Genomic DNA, 11,566 nt, shown 5'->3' on the forward strand with positions numbered 1-11,566 from the left:
TGTGTTCACTTGTTCCCAGAGAGCTCATGCACGATTATGCCAAGCCCCAGCATGGCCCAACTGCTCTAATTGGCTGTAAGTTTAAGGCATTTGGGCTCTTTAAAAACCTAGGTGCATGCATCTATTGCTGGTTTTCCTCCACTGTGCCAGGTGCTGCTGCTCACAAAGCATTCTGCACCAGTGGGTACGTAGCAAAAGAGCCACCGGATAGGGAAGAAGTAAGATAGGCCAACAATGCCCATGGAATTAAGCTGAAATACTCTCAATTTAAACAAAGGACAAGAGGACAATTCTTGGGAAGAAGAATAAACTTTAGAAAAATACAGGCAACCACGGTGATATATTTTGATACTCCACTGTCTGTATTAAAAGCTTACTATATTAATTTGGAACACTTTTACCTACTTTAAGGTAAATCCTAATAATGTGTTTCAGATTGCAAACATGTAAGAAAAGTGAACGGGGAATCCCTCTTTCATCATCTCATTGTGTTGGATTCTAGAAAAGTATGTCCCCTCTCAGAAACACTGGGAGAAGGAAGGGTTGAGGGTGGGAGCTGAGTGTGGAGGAGGAATGAATTTGAGGGGTAATAGTTGAAATATATTAAAATGTGTCTCCAAAAGAGACAATTGCTATTCCATGAACTCTTTCAGATTTGTGCTGTATTGTTAGGTTTTCCCCCAGGCAGAGAGACAAGGAGGAAAAGCTTATCAGTTTGTGCGTAGTTAAATACAGTAAGCTCAAAAGCCTATGGGCTTTGGTTAAAAGGAAAATATAGATTAAAACCTCTTAAGATAATTAACTGTTTAGAAGGTTTCTATTGAAGCTAAAATCTTCTGTGGGGAGTTGTAGTAGCAGCCTGTTAGGATAAGGGTGCAGTCAGAAATGGTTGACTTTGGTGGGAGAACTGCAGTCTGCTTATATGCTTACATGTTTCCAGAAAAAAGCCTTTAAATGTTGGAGATTTTGTTCTGGTCACAGAAGTAGTGGTTGATGGGAGAAAACAAGGGATGGATGAGAAGCTCTAAATACCAGTCCCCAGGACTGGGAAAAAGACTCTTTTGTATCTTCCAGTGGCTGCCCCTCGCTCAGTTCTGGCTAGAGGAAGGCTATCACATGAAAAAAGCTACATTTTACTTGGTTATTTTTTTCCATTTATCTTTTTTTATCTGTTAGTGAAAGGGTAATTGTTAACTAGTACAACTGGATGCTTTGGTGAATACCTCAACTTAGAAATATTGTGAGACAGATATTCATACTGCGTTAGACTGTGGCTTCTTTATTTTGAGTTTGGGGGGTTAAAGCGTTCAGGCCTGCTTCTAATTCAGATTTAAATATCAGTGGGAAACAGTACATGCTCATGTCAATGACGCTGAAGGCCACGGGGAAAATCTCTGTCCACAGTGAGACCTCTGCATTCCTGGGAAGCAGGCATATTCCAAAACCACCCGCTTGTTTTGATAGGAAGAACAACGTAGGACAGACTGCTCTAAACGAATAGATGACAGTAATAAAAAAGAACACAGCTTTCATGGGTGACTTGACACCATCAGATGGATCTGTACCATTAAATGTACACTGTCAGTTCTGGTATATATATATTTTTCTCTACAGGGAAAAGGCCTGGGAATTACAGGTAAACACATGCATACAGACACTAACAGGTGATACTAACTTGTGCTTAAGAGTTATTTCTCAGGTCTGCCTTCAGGCACATTTTACCCTCTACTCAGCCAAAAGACATTAGAGATAACATCTGGGGGTTTTACTTTCGAATCCAGAGAGGACTATGCCTTCTTTTGAAACACATGAGATCAAAGCACAAGCTATTTTTGTTAAAGTTGACACAGCCACACATACAGACACGGAGCAGTGGGGAGAAGTCCTTTGCTCTGTTTTTATTTCCTCTATCATACCCCTTTTCACACAAAAATTGCTACTTTGTGTGTTTTTTCTTTTTTTTTCTCAGTGCAACATCAATAAATTACATGTTATCACTCCTATCATCTAGTTATAAAGAGCTTTTCAAGATTTTTAATAGATGCACAATACTGCTACACTTACATTTTCACTGGTTAAGAACTCAAAAATAGCTGTAGTAAGATTACTCTTAATTTATACTACTTCTCTCTCCTGGGTTTGCAAGAAGAAGCTTTTCACCAGGTGTCACAGATTGATACAGAGTATATATTGCTCATCCCAACTGGGCAGAGCTTCTTTCCGTGTTTAACGCAACAAAGCAAATATGAGTAGGGGTTCTAGGATTTGTTTATCCTTTTCTTTTCCCTTTTTTTCCCTTCCCTTCCTTTCCCTTCCCTTCCTTTCCCCTTCCCTTCTTTTCCCTTCCCTTCTTTTCCTTTCTTTTTTCTTTTCTTTTTTTTCTTTTTTCTTTTCTTTTCTCTTTCCCTTTTTCTTTCCCTTCTCCTCTCCTCTCCTCTCCTCTCCTCTCCTCTCCTCTCCTCTCCTCTCCTCTCCTCTCCTCTCCTCTCCTCTCCTCTCCTCTCCTCTCCTCTCCTCTCCTCTCCTCTCCTCTCCTCTCCTCTCCTCTCCTCTCCTCTCCTCTCCTCTCCTCTCCTCTCCTCTCCTCTCCTTCATAGACACAGTTAGTTCCTCAAGCAGCTATTTGTGCAACAGATTAACTAGATATCTTGAATTCTCTATATATTCCAGTTACTGAGTGGGAGTTGGGCAAAATCTAGATTTTTTTTTTGTTTTAGCCTTGCAAATGACTTCATGGACAAAGAAAGCACACATAGAAAACATAAATAAAAAGATGGCACAATGGCATTCTCTTAAGAAAAAAATAATACTCGGTGCACTCTGGAACCCAAATGTGCAGGGCCAAGAACACTGTTGTGCTCCACCATACATTCATCAAGCTGCCAGGACAATTGCCTTGATGCCAAGGAAGGAGCTTAATAGCATTCACAAGGCTTACAATTGATTTTTACCCATGGAATAGATCAAACATTTTGATTGATCTATTCCACGGGTAAAAATCAAACATTTTTTAATTCAATCAATTTGATTGAATCAAACATTTGATTTTTTCCCTCCTGTAGCATCCCTCAGCACATGTGATAAACATTAGTAGGCAGTATTAAGCAGTATCTTGCTTTTATTTCTCAGGTTCTCTCCCAGTGCCGTTATAAGACTTCACTTCAGAACTGTTAGGAATGAATGAGCTCCCTTTGGTCAGACAAGAACACTAAAATAGTTGTTTTATTTTGTTATTTTATTTGAATACTGCTCTGGACCTATCTTGTTCTAAAGTTACTGAGTGAGATCACAGCACAAGGATTATACAGCTACTCTACCACAACTAAACAAGAGAAAAAGAGGAGAAAATGACCATGGAAGTTGAGATGAAAAGAGCAATAAGATCTAGTGCTAAACAAGTCACAGTGATGAAAAGGAACAGAAGGTGACCAAGTCTATTTTTACATTTGTAGATTTGGAGTTGTGTAGTTGCAACAAACTTGACAATTAATGTGCCAGTCCATGCTTCCAAAAGCATGGAAGGTGTCTCCTCACAGCATACAAAGAACAAACCAAGAGACATAGAAGCACTGAATTACACAGGGTTTAAATAACACACAGCAGGACAAAAGATGATGTAGATGTGGCTGCTTCAGCTTTCTTTCAGGAAGAGTCACCTGTCAAACACAGGAAAATCTTTTGTGTTTGACCGCTACATGAAGTGTCCCTCTGTGGAGCATGCTAGGGAAATGGTACATTTAGTTCAGTCATCTCAACCGATTAGGACTGAGGAGATGACAGCAGAAGCAAGCACAATTAAGATATGAAATAACAATGACTGGCATGAACATTTCTACAGTATTCTCCTGCACGATTTCCTTTTGCATTATTTGCTATAAGACTGCTCACGTTCTCTGAACATGAGAAAAAACCTTCACCGCTTTGAAGGTGACAGAGCACAGGAACATGCTGCCCACAGAGATTGTGGAGACTCCTCTGGAGATATTCAAAACCTGCCTGGACACTTTCTGTGCAACCTACTCCAGGGAAACTTTAGCAGAGGGTTTGGACTACATGATCTCTAGAGGTCCCCTCCAACCTCTATGGTTCTTTGACTATGTGTGGTTCTGTGATCTTCAGGAGGGACAACTACTAAAAGAAAAACAAACAAACAAACAGAGAAAGTTAGAAAGGGTCTTAAAGGAAAGGCAAGAAATTTAAATCCACAAGGTCAGCAGGGAGGTGGACTTAGTAACACTTATATCAGACTCCATATGCAAGAACAACAATGACAACAAAAATAAAGAAAAAAAGAAAAACAACACAATGGTTAAATAATGAAGTATAAGAGTTCATCAAAGCTGAAAATGAATCCTTCCAAACAAGGAAATCATGCCCAAGTGACACTAATAGAACAGAACATAAACTGTTGCAGGCTAGATGTAAAACAAAGATTAGGCAGGACAAAGGGGAAATTTAAAGAAAAACAGCTAGGAGTATAAAGACAAATACTGTAATAAAATATTCTTTAGAAACATCAGATAAACAAAGCTTACAGGGCAATGACTGGTACCTAAGAAGTGCCTGAGATCATGTAGATTGATAGATTGAACAGGCAAAGAGCAGAGTCAGTGGGTTGGCTAGACTACTGATTTATGAAAGTAATAAATGTAATCAAAAAGGTTGCAGAAATTATGCAGCGGAATTTTGCTTTAATTTTCAGAATGGAGGATGATGGGAGAAGGTAAGTTCCCAAGGGGGATAGGAAGAAAGCATTGTCCTGGAGCCTGTTATTGAAAAAAAATACAAAATCAAACAAACCACAACAAAAAAAAAGCCAATAACAAACCATATAAAAGAAAACCCAGACCAACCAATGAATAAGAAAACATATTATTGCATATTATTCACTGTTCACTCGTTTAGTGAGTGAAATAGTTGAAAGTCTCATTTAACACATGAAGGAAGGACTTACAAGACTTTTAACTTAATAGTAACAAAAATCTGCGGGGTGTAGATTCTGAAGGCATGAACAGGTGAACTCAGATACAGACTACCAGTGTTTTACTGGGCAGTTACAATACATCTCAGTGGCTTCAACATGATTTACAAATGGAAATACTGCTGTATTAGCAACCTCAAAATCTTATGAATGGAAAATTTACAATTTTAAAGAGTAATATATTTTCGAATCTTATTACTTGTACTTAGAAGTAATACATACGCTGGGGACATATCTTCAAGCTCTTCCCTGAAACCATGAAAGCTAGAAACTCACAGCTTTTTCAAATCAAAGCTGAAGTTATGCATGTTATCATTTATAGTTCTCCAAGGGGAGACCAGTAGTAAAAGCACTGAATGCCACAATGACTGACAGACTAGCACCAAGTCAGTATCACAGCGTCATCAAATATGAGAATCACCATTTAAGATAACCAGACAAATTTCAAAAAGCCTCCACGTAATTTTATGTGTGATTTATGTATTACTAAAAGTTAGGTTCCAAAGTAGCACAGTTGCTTCTGAAAACATACTCATCAACTTCATAACTGAAATACCATATGTTTTTAGTCATTTCTCAAGAGAAGAAAAGCCCGGGAGACCAACCTGACAAAACTCACTTAGTGCACTTAGGAATACAGAGACCAGCTCTGATCAGCAGTAAAATATCACTAATACTTTGTTGTATTGCAACAGCTTTTTCAATAGAGGTAAGGTGAGCTCAGCTTATAGTTTTACGTTTCTTAACTTATATTTATTTCTGACTCTACACAATTCAAGCAACATACAGCTGCTTCTGTAAAAACACAAGTCAATCTTTGCTGATGTTTCTTTGATAACATTATGAACAAAAATATAAATTTACGGGATGCAGAAACCACCTATGACTGTTAAAAACTGAAGTATTTACTAAACAAATATTGGAGTGCAAGATAAACAAATAGCCAAGTCTCGTGAGATTCAGTGTTTGAGAACTATGGGTGTCTTTCAGCTTAGATGCTGCAGCTAAGGCCTGTATCGTTATTATATTGTCTAAAATAGATATCTAAACATACATCATTTCTTAGGTCATCAAAAACAAACTAAAAATATTCAGCATTAGCTAACACATACCATACTTAGATTAGCAAAAATACAGATGAAATGACTGTTAACATACTGTCTGCCTTTGAAAAGAAGGAATCAGGGTACTCCTCCTCCCTTCAGAGTGGAAACCATTTCAAAGCTCCAGCGCAGTTATTAGGGAATCATAATCACACATTTCCAGAGGCAAAGTGGGAAGACCATAAGGGCATATAACCATTCTCTTCCTGCCACAGAACCTCAAAGAGAAACACAGGAAACCTAAAACATAAAGATGAGGCCAAACCACCTTCAGATCCATCTAGCCTCTACATAAGCAATGGGCAAATCAAACCTGTTGATTCATGTGAAGAAAATGGATGATCCCCCTAGCTGCTCAAGAAAATGAAAAGCTAGAGTTTCAAGCCCTCTCCCAATGCTCTGTGGAGTTCAGGAACCTTCTGAGGTTCCCTCTCTGCCTTTCCCCATTATGCTGGAAGGCTATCAAGCAATCAAAACCAGAATTTAGAAAGAGAAAGGGAAAATAGAAGGCAAGTTCCCATCCTGTGAAAGTTAAAAAACACTGGAATCAGACCAAGTCAGCCACATCGCTTGAGTATGTATGGACAAGTGGTTTTCATCTGGTCCACCATCACAAGTGTTTATTACAAAGTACATTCTATTTCTCAAGAACTCTCCAGCCCATTGCTAAGATGTAACTTAAAAGAAGCCCTCCTGCATCGCAATAACTTGTCAATGATTGCTTCATAATTTCTTAAAAATAGATATTCATGCCTCACTTTTATTTGCAACTTTAATTCCTTATCGCAGTCTCACGTCAACCAAGAATGTTGAACTCTCCAAAATCATAAAAATTTCTGTAGCAGTTTTTCCAATGACTGACCAGTCTGCTTCTCAACCCCATGGAAACTCTCTGCTAAGACGGTGCTTTTCCTTTGTCTGGAACAAATTCCTATGCAGATGGACTATCCAATATCTAAGAATAACTCTTTTAACTATCAATAGAGACAAAGAGATTCAGTTGCACTGTTCCCAAGGGATTTCTTTGAGTTTGGACACATCTGTTAAGATGCATACATCAGAGTCTGAATGAAGGTTTTGTCTGATTGGATCTCTTAGCACTTGTGAAAGTTTCTGCCAAAATGATCTTATCACTTGGCACTTGCAAAACATATATAGCGATAGATGCTTTCTAAAGGGCTCCTGCAGTAAGTGGCCCATACAGACCAAAGCAGTTTAAACAGACAGCCAAGTCCTGATGGACTGATTTTTCTCTCCGGAAAATCTTTAAAAGCTTTTCCTGAGGGAGTTCAGCCTTCAGAAGGACAGTAGGACAGTACCCAGTTTATGCATGCTCTGCCCAGGAACAAGAAAGAGCAGGGAAAGTCACAAACAGCACCAATCTCATAGATGTGGCTTCTTTGTAACTTTTCCAGAACGCTTGCCTCCCTCCTTACTTGACTTTGTAGTTTTTTGCACGAACACCTTTCTTCTGAGCAAGCAGCTACATCTGTTTGCAACAGCTGAGTAGCTAGAGGTATTTGGAGCTCTATCAGCTCAGCCTATGATTTGTTTCCAGATTAATTCAAAGTGGTGGCTTCTACCTGCCAAGTCCTACATGGAAACTGTTATCTCAGGAAGCACCTCTTCCTCTAACCTCCTCCTACAGCTGCCTTGCCTGACCGTGCATTTCCCAAGACTGAATCAAAGTTGGGAATGGACACAGTTTCTCCAAAGTTCTGGATTTTGCTCCAAGGGTTCAGCTGTGTTGGAAATATAATCAAATCCAAAGTCCTAGAATGGTTAGAAACAATCCTCTTTCATTATGAAGAAGCAGCACAAGAGGCAGCATGTAGAATATACTGCCTTAAGCCCTATATTATATCGTGTATCACATACAACTTTTACATATGTTATTTTTTCCCTGCTAGGAACTCATTTCAGTAAGACTGGCATTCAGACTACTGCTTATGCTTTCTTCACCTCTGCCTTTACGGCTGAGGAGCAGATGGCTATCACAGAGTTTTTATTTTCTATGCTTGGAAAAAAGTATTTTGGTCTGAATCATTCCAAAAGGACCCTTATTTTTCAAAGTAGATTGGCTTATGAATATTTCTCATAATAAATGTGGTGTCGTGTTCTGCCAAGCACTAGTGATTGTGCATGCAAAATGGTCAGTGAAGATTTCAAGCTGATTTGAATAGGTGGTCCATAAAATCCAAGACTTTTTTCCAGATACATAAATGAGGACTTATGGAGCCATCTGGACATGAGTACACTTTTCCAAGAATGGAAATACCCTGCATACTGACGTTTTCTGGATGTTTTTGATATTTTGCATGAAACAATTCCTGTTAAACATCCTATTTAATTCCAGTTTTTAAATAGAATATTTACCATCCTCTAGAAAACATCCCACCAGAATGAAAAATGTCCATTTGAGAATGAAACAATCTCACTTACAAGGGTAAAGGTTGTATGGTGGTCTGGGCAAAAGGGGTAAGAAACAGTGCTGTGTTACCAAGAAGGCAGAGAGAAGGACAGGAAGTGCTGCTGTCCCAAAGAAGGAAGACATAATTGCAGGCCCAAAAGCTGAGGGGAAAAAAAGAGGTGCGCCAACATAATCCTGAGAGGAGGGAAAGAGAAGGGCAAAAGGAGGGGCTCCAGTGTGAAAGAATTGATCCAAAAGACAGGGGAGGCAAGAGGTAAAGGAAAGGAGTTAATTACAACAAGGAGCCTACTTCTAAATACTGAGAACTACAAATACCAATCTCTTGGGTCAATGAATGTATTCCAGCAGTAAGGACTGAAGCAACATTTAAAAAAATACCACGTAACATGGTAAACAGCTGTAATAAATACACAGGCATAAATTCATCCTGCCTCATTTTATCTTCATGTCAGAAACTGGCATCGGTATTTTGCAAGAACATGCCAAACATTAATTATAGGCATACTGCCCCAAACGAATACAGCCTGATGAAGGTTATAAACCATCATAAATAGTAAGAGCTTTTTCCAATGGTTTCAAAGCACAAGGAATCAACTAAAAGATTTTAGAGGATTTTAGCATTTCTTGAATTTCTGTAGGACTCTAACTGTATTTTGGGAAAGAGATTTCAACAGCTTCCGAGATAGAACAATATTAATGCTGAAAATATTATTCAACATCCTTTTTGAAAAACTGACTTCAGTGTGAAAGTAACATCTAGTCTAGGTTTGAAGTTCTTCATTGAAATTCACTGAATTTAGCAGGAGTGGAAGGTGTTTTACAGACAATAAAATTTTGCGGGTCTAAAGGACTGCTTGTCCATAGAACAGACAGAGTATGAAGAGTTGCATGCTTTACCTCCTCATGCTGCCCTCTGCCAATATTCCTCACCTCTGAACTTGGCCACCTCAGAAAGCAAAAGCAGGAGTTCATTCTCTGAGTTCCCTACAATTCCTGCTGGCCTCTATCCTAAGGTTGCTTTCATGGGTTTTTATTTGTACTGTCAAAAACCATCAGTGTGAGGTTTCAAATCCCATTTACTAATGAACTCTTTCATCTTTGTGAATGGGATAAAGAGATTCTTTGTTTGAAAATAAGGATTATTTTTTCTTGTTGTTCTGCTCATTTTTGCATCTTCTCACAAGATTTTTGTTTTTAGAAAACATTACAAGACAGAACTGTACCCCAGCTTTAACAAAGAGTTTGACATCTTCAATTTGAAGAGAATTCTTATACATACTGAATTGCATACTGCCTGCTGCTCAACTGCTTCACACTTCTTTCGTCTCCCCAGATCACCAGGTGAGATTTAGGAAATTCATCCCAATGTTTTTATCAGTTCTACTAAAATCAAGATCTCTAGTAGAAGCTCATAATGAATACAGTCAGAAGCCAGCAGGAATGAATTGCAGCTAAAGTGATTTTGATAGTGATGATCCCTATAACCCAGCTGCTTCCAAGCCTGGCCTTGAGGCAAGATTTTTAAATTAAAAAAAAAGAAAAGGATATACATACTTTAATCTGATTCCTTATTGTCATGCCCTGATTTTTTTATAGGCCTTTGCAAAGACTGACTGGCTTGTGAACTCTTGAAGCGCAGCACCATCATCTTTCCTTCACCTTTTTCCCCCATGTAAATTTTACAATATCCTAAAATCACCACAAAAGAGGTAAACTGTGTTTTATATTACTAGTGAATGATGAGGTTGACAACATCATCCACGTTCCTACGCAAGAGACTTTCAAGCATGGACCATTCTGAAATGACACTGTTTTGAAGACCTGATGGGATAAGCACTGACATTCCAAAATCCAGTTTTAATAACTTCCTCCTTTTTTTTTCTTTTTTTTTTTTTTTTTTTTTTTGGGGGGGGGGAGAGGAGGTGAGGGGGAGAGGGCTGGAAGTGGGGAAGAAGAATGAAGAGAAACAAAATGAAAGTTAAAAAAAAAAAAGTGCTGAGTAATTACTGTGCTGAGTAATCTGAAAGTGAATGCACTGAAAACACGGGCCTTAATCTGGTAAAAGCATAAGTCTACAAAGATCTTCCAGACTCCCACACACTGAAACTGATTCCATCCACAGAAATACTCCTCCCTGTCAAAGTGGAAATCCTTTACAAGGTAGCACGTTAAAGCCAGACATTGCAATACAATATAGGCTGAAAATTCCAGTCAGTAGATGCGCTTGGGTAATGAGAAGTTACGTGACTATCTGGAGAAGGTTAACTACAGTTCTGGTTAGAAGGAGTCATGCTGAAAGGGTCACCCCTTTTTGCTTTGTAAGAAGTAGGAGTAGCCAGCAACTTGACCCATCAACATGCTCTCAGCTTCCTCTGTCTGATGGCAATATCATGACCTTATCACAAAACACTCTTTTTTCAGAGGTAATTCCCATAGAAGGGAAGAAGTAAACCCTGAGGAAATCCTGCTTGGGCCATTATGGAAAGAACCTCCAAATGGCCAGAAAAGCTAGTCTACAGTAAGGAACATGCTTTCAAGAACCCCAGTGCAACCCAGCAGTGCATTGGTGTACTCACAATCAGATGACCCTGTGTGTGCGTGTAGGTTTGTTGGTGAATGTGGTGAGTGGATGAGGGCCGGGCTCAGAGACGGAACAGCTTCAAGGTTCAGGCAGGGAAGGCCTGGCTTGGCGCTGCATGCACCCGTCTGAGTAATCTCATTCTCCTCAGACGCCTTCTGGTTTTCAGCTGTCTTGGGTTTCTTCCTGAAAATAAACAAAGAGACCTTTGAAGGGACTGACTGCATATTTGGGAAAAGGCATTTTTAGAATCTGTTAAAGATAACTTTCTTTTTCCCCCTCTCACCCCCCTCCCTCCTCTCCCTTCCCTTACAGGGAGGGAGGCACAGAAGAGTCTCCCCCATGCTTCTTGTTTGGAAACAAGCTGCTCCTTGTTTTGACTCTGATGCAACGGCCCTGAGACTGTATTACAGCAAAGAGGCCAAGCACGAAGCTCCTCATTCTGCCCCTACTGATGACATACAAAGCGAAAC

The 11,566-nt window shown here is 39.3% G+C and overlaps 1 protein-coding gene across 1 annotated transcript in view; it reads right to left on the reverse strand.

Annotated features, from left to right (window-relative positions):
• ZBTB20 (zinc finger and BTB domain containing 20) overlaps positions 1 to 11,279 on the reverse strand; it is a 28,822-nt gene extending 17,543 nt beyond the window's left edge. Inside the window, exon 1 of the mRNA XM_065742077.1 lies at positions 11,092 to 11,279. The gene's annotated coding sequence lies outside the window, so the exon portion shown is untranslated. The remainder of the gene's footprint in view (positions 1 to 11,091) is intronic.
• Positions 11,280 to 11,566: the final 287 nt, after the last annotated feature.

Source organism: Cyrtonyx montezumae, unplaced genomic scaffold (genome assembly GCF_038088225.1).
Source record: "Cyrtonyx montezumae isolate F1298 unplaced genomic scaffold, pur_monq_1.0 scaffold_3, whole genome shotgun sequence".
NCBI lineage: Eukaryota > Metazoa > Chordata > Aves > Galliformes > Odontophoridae > Cyrtonyx > Cyrtonyx montezumae.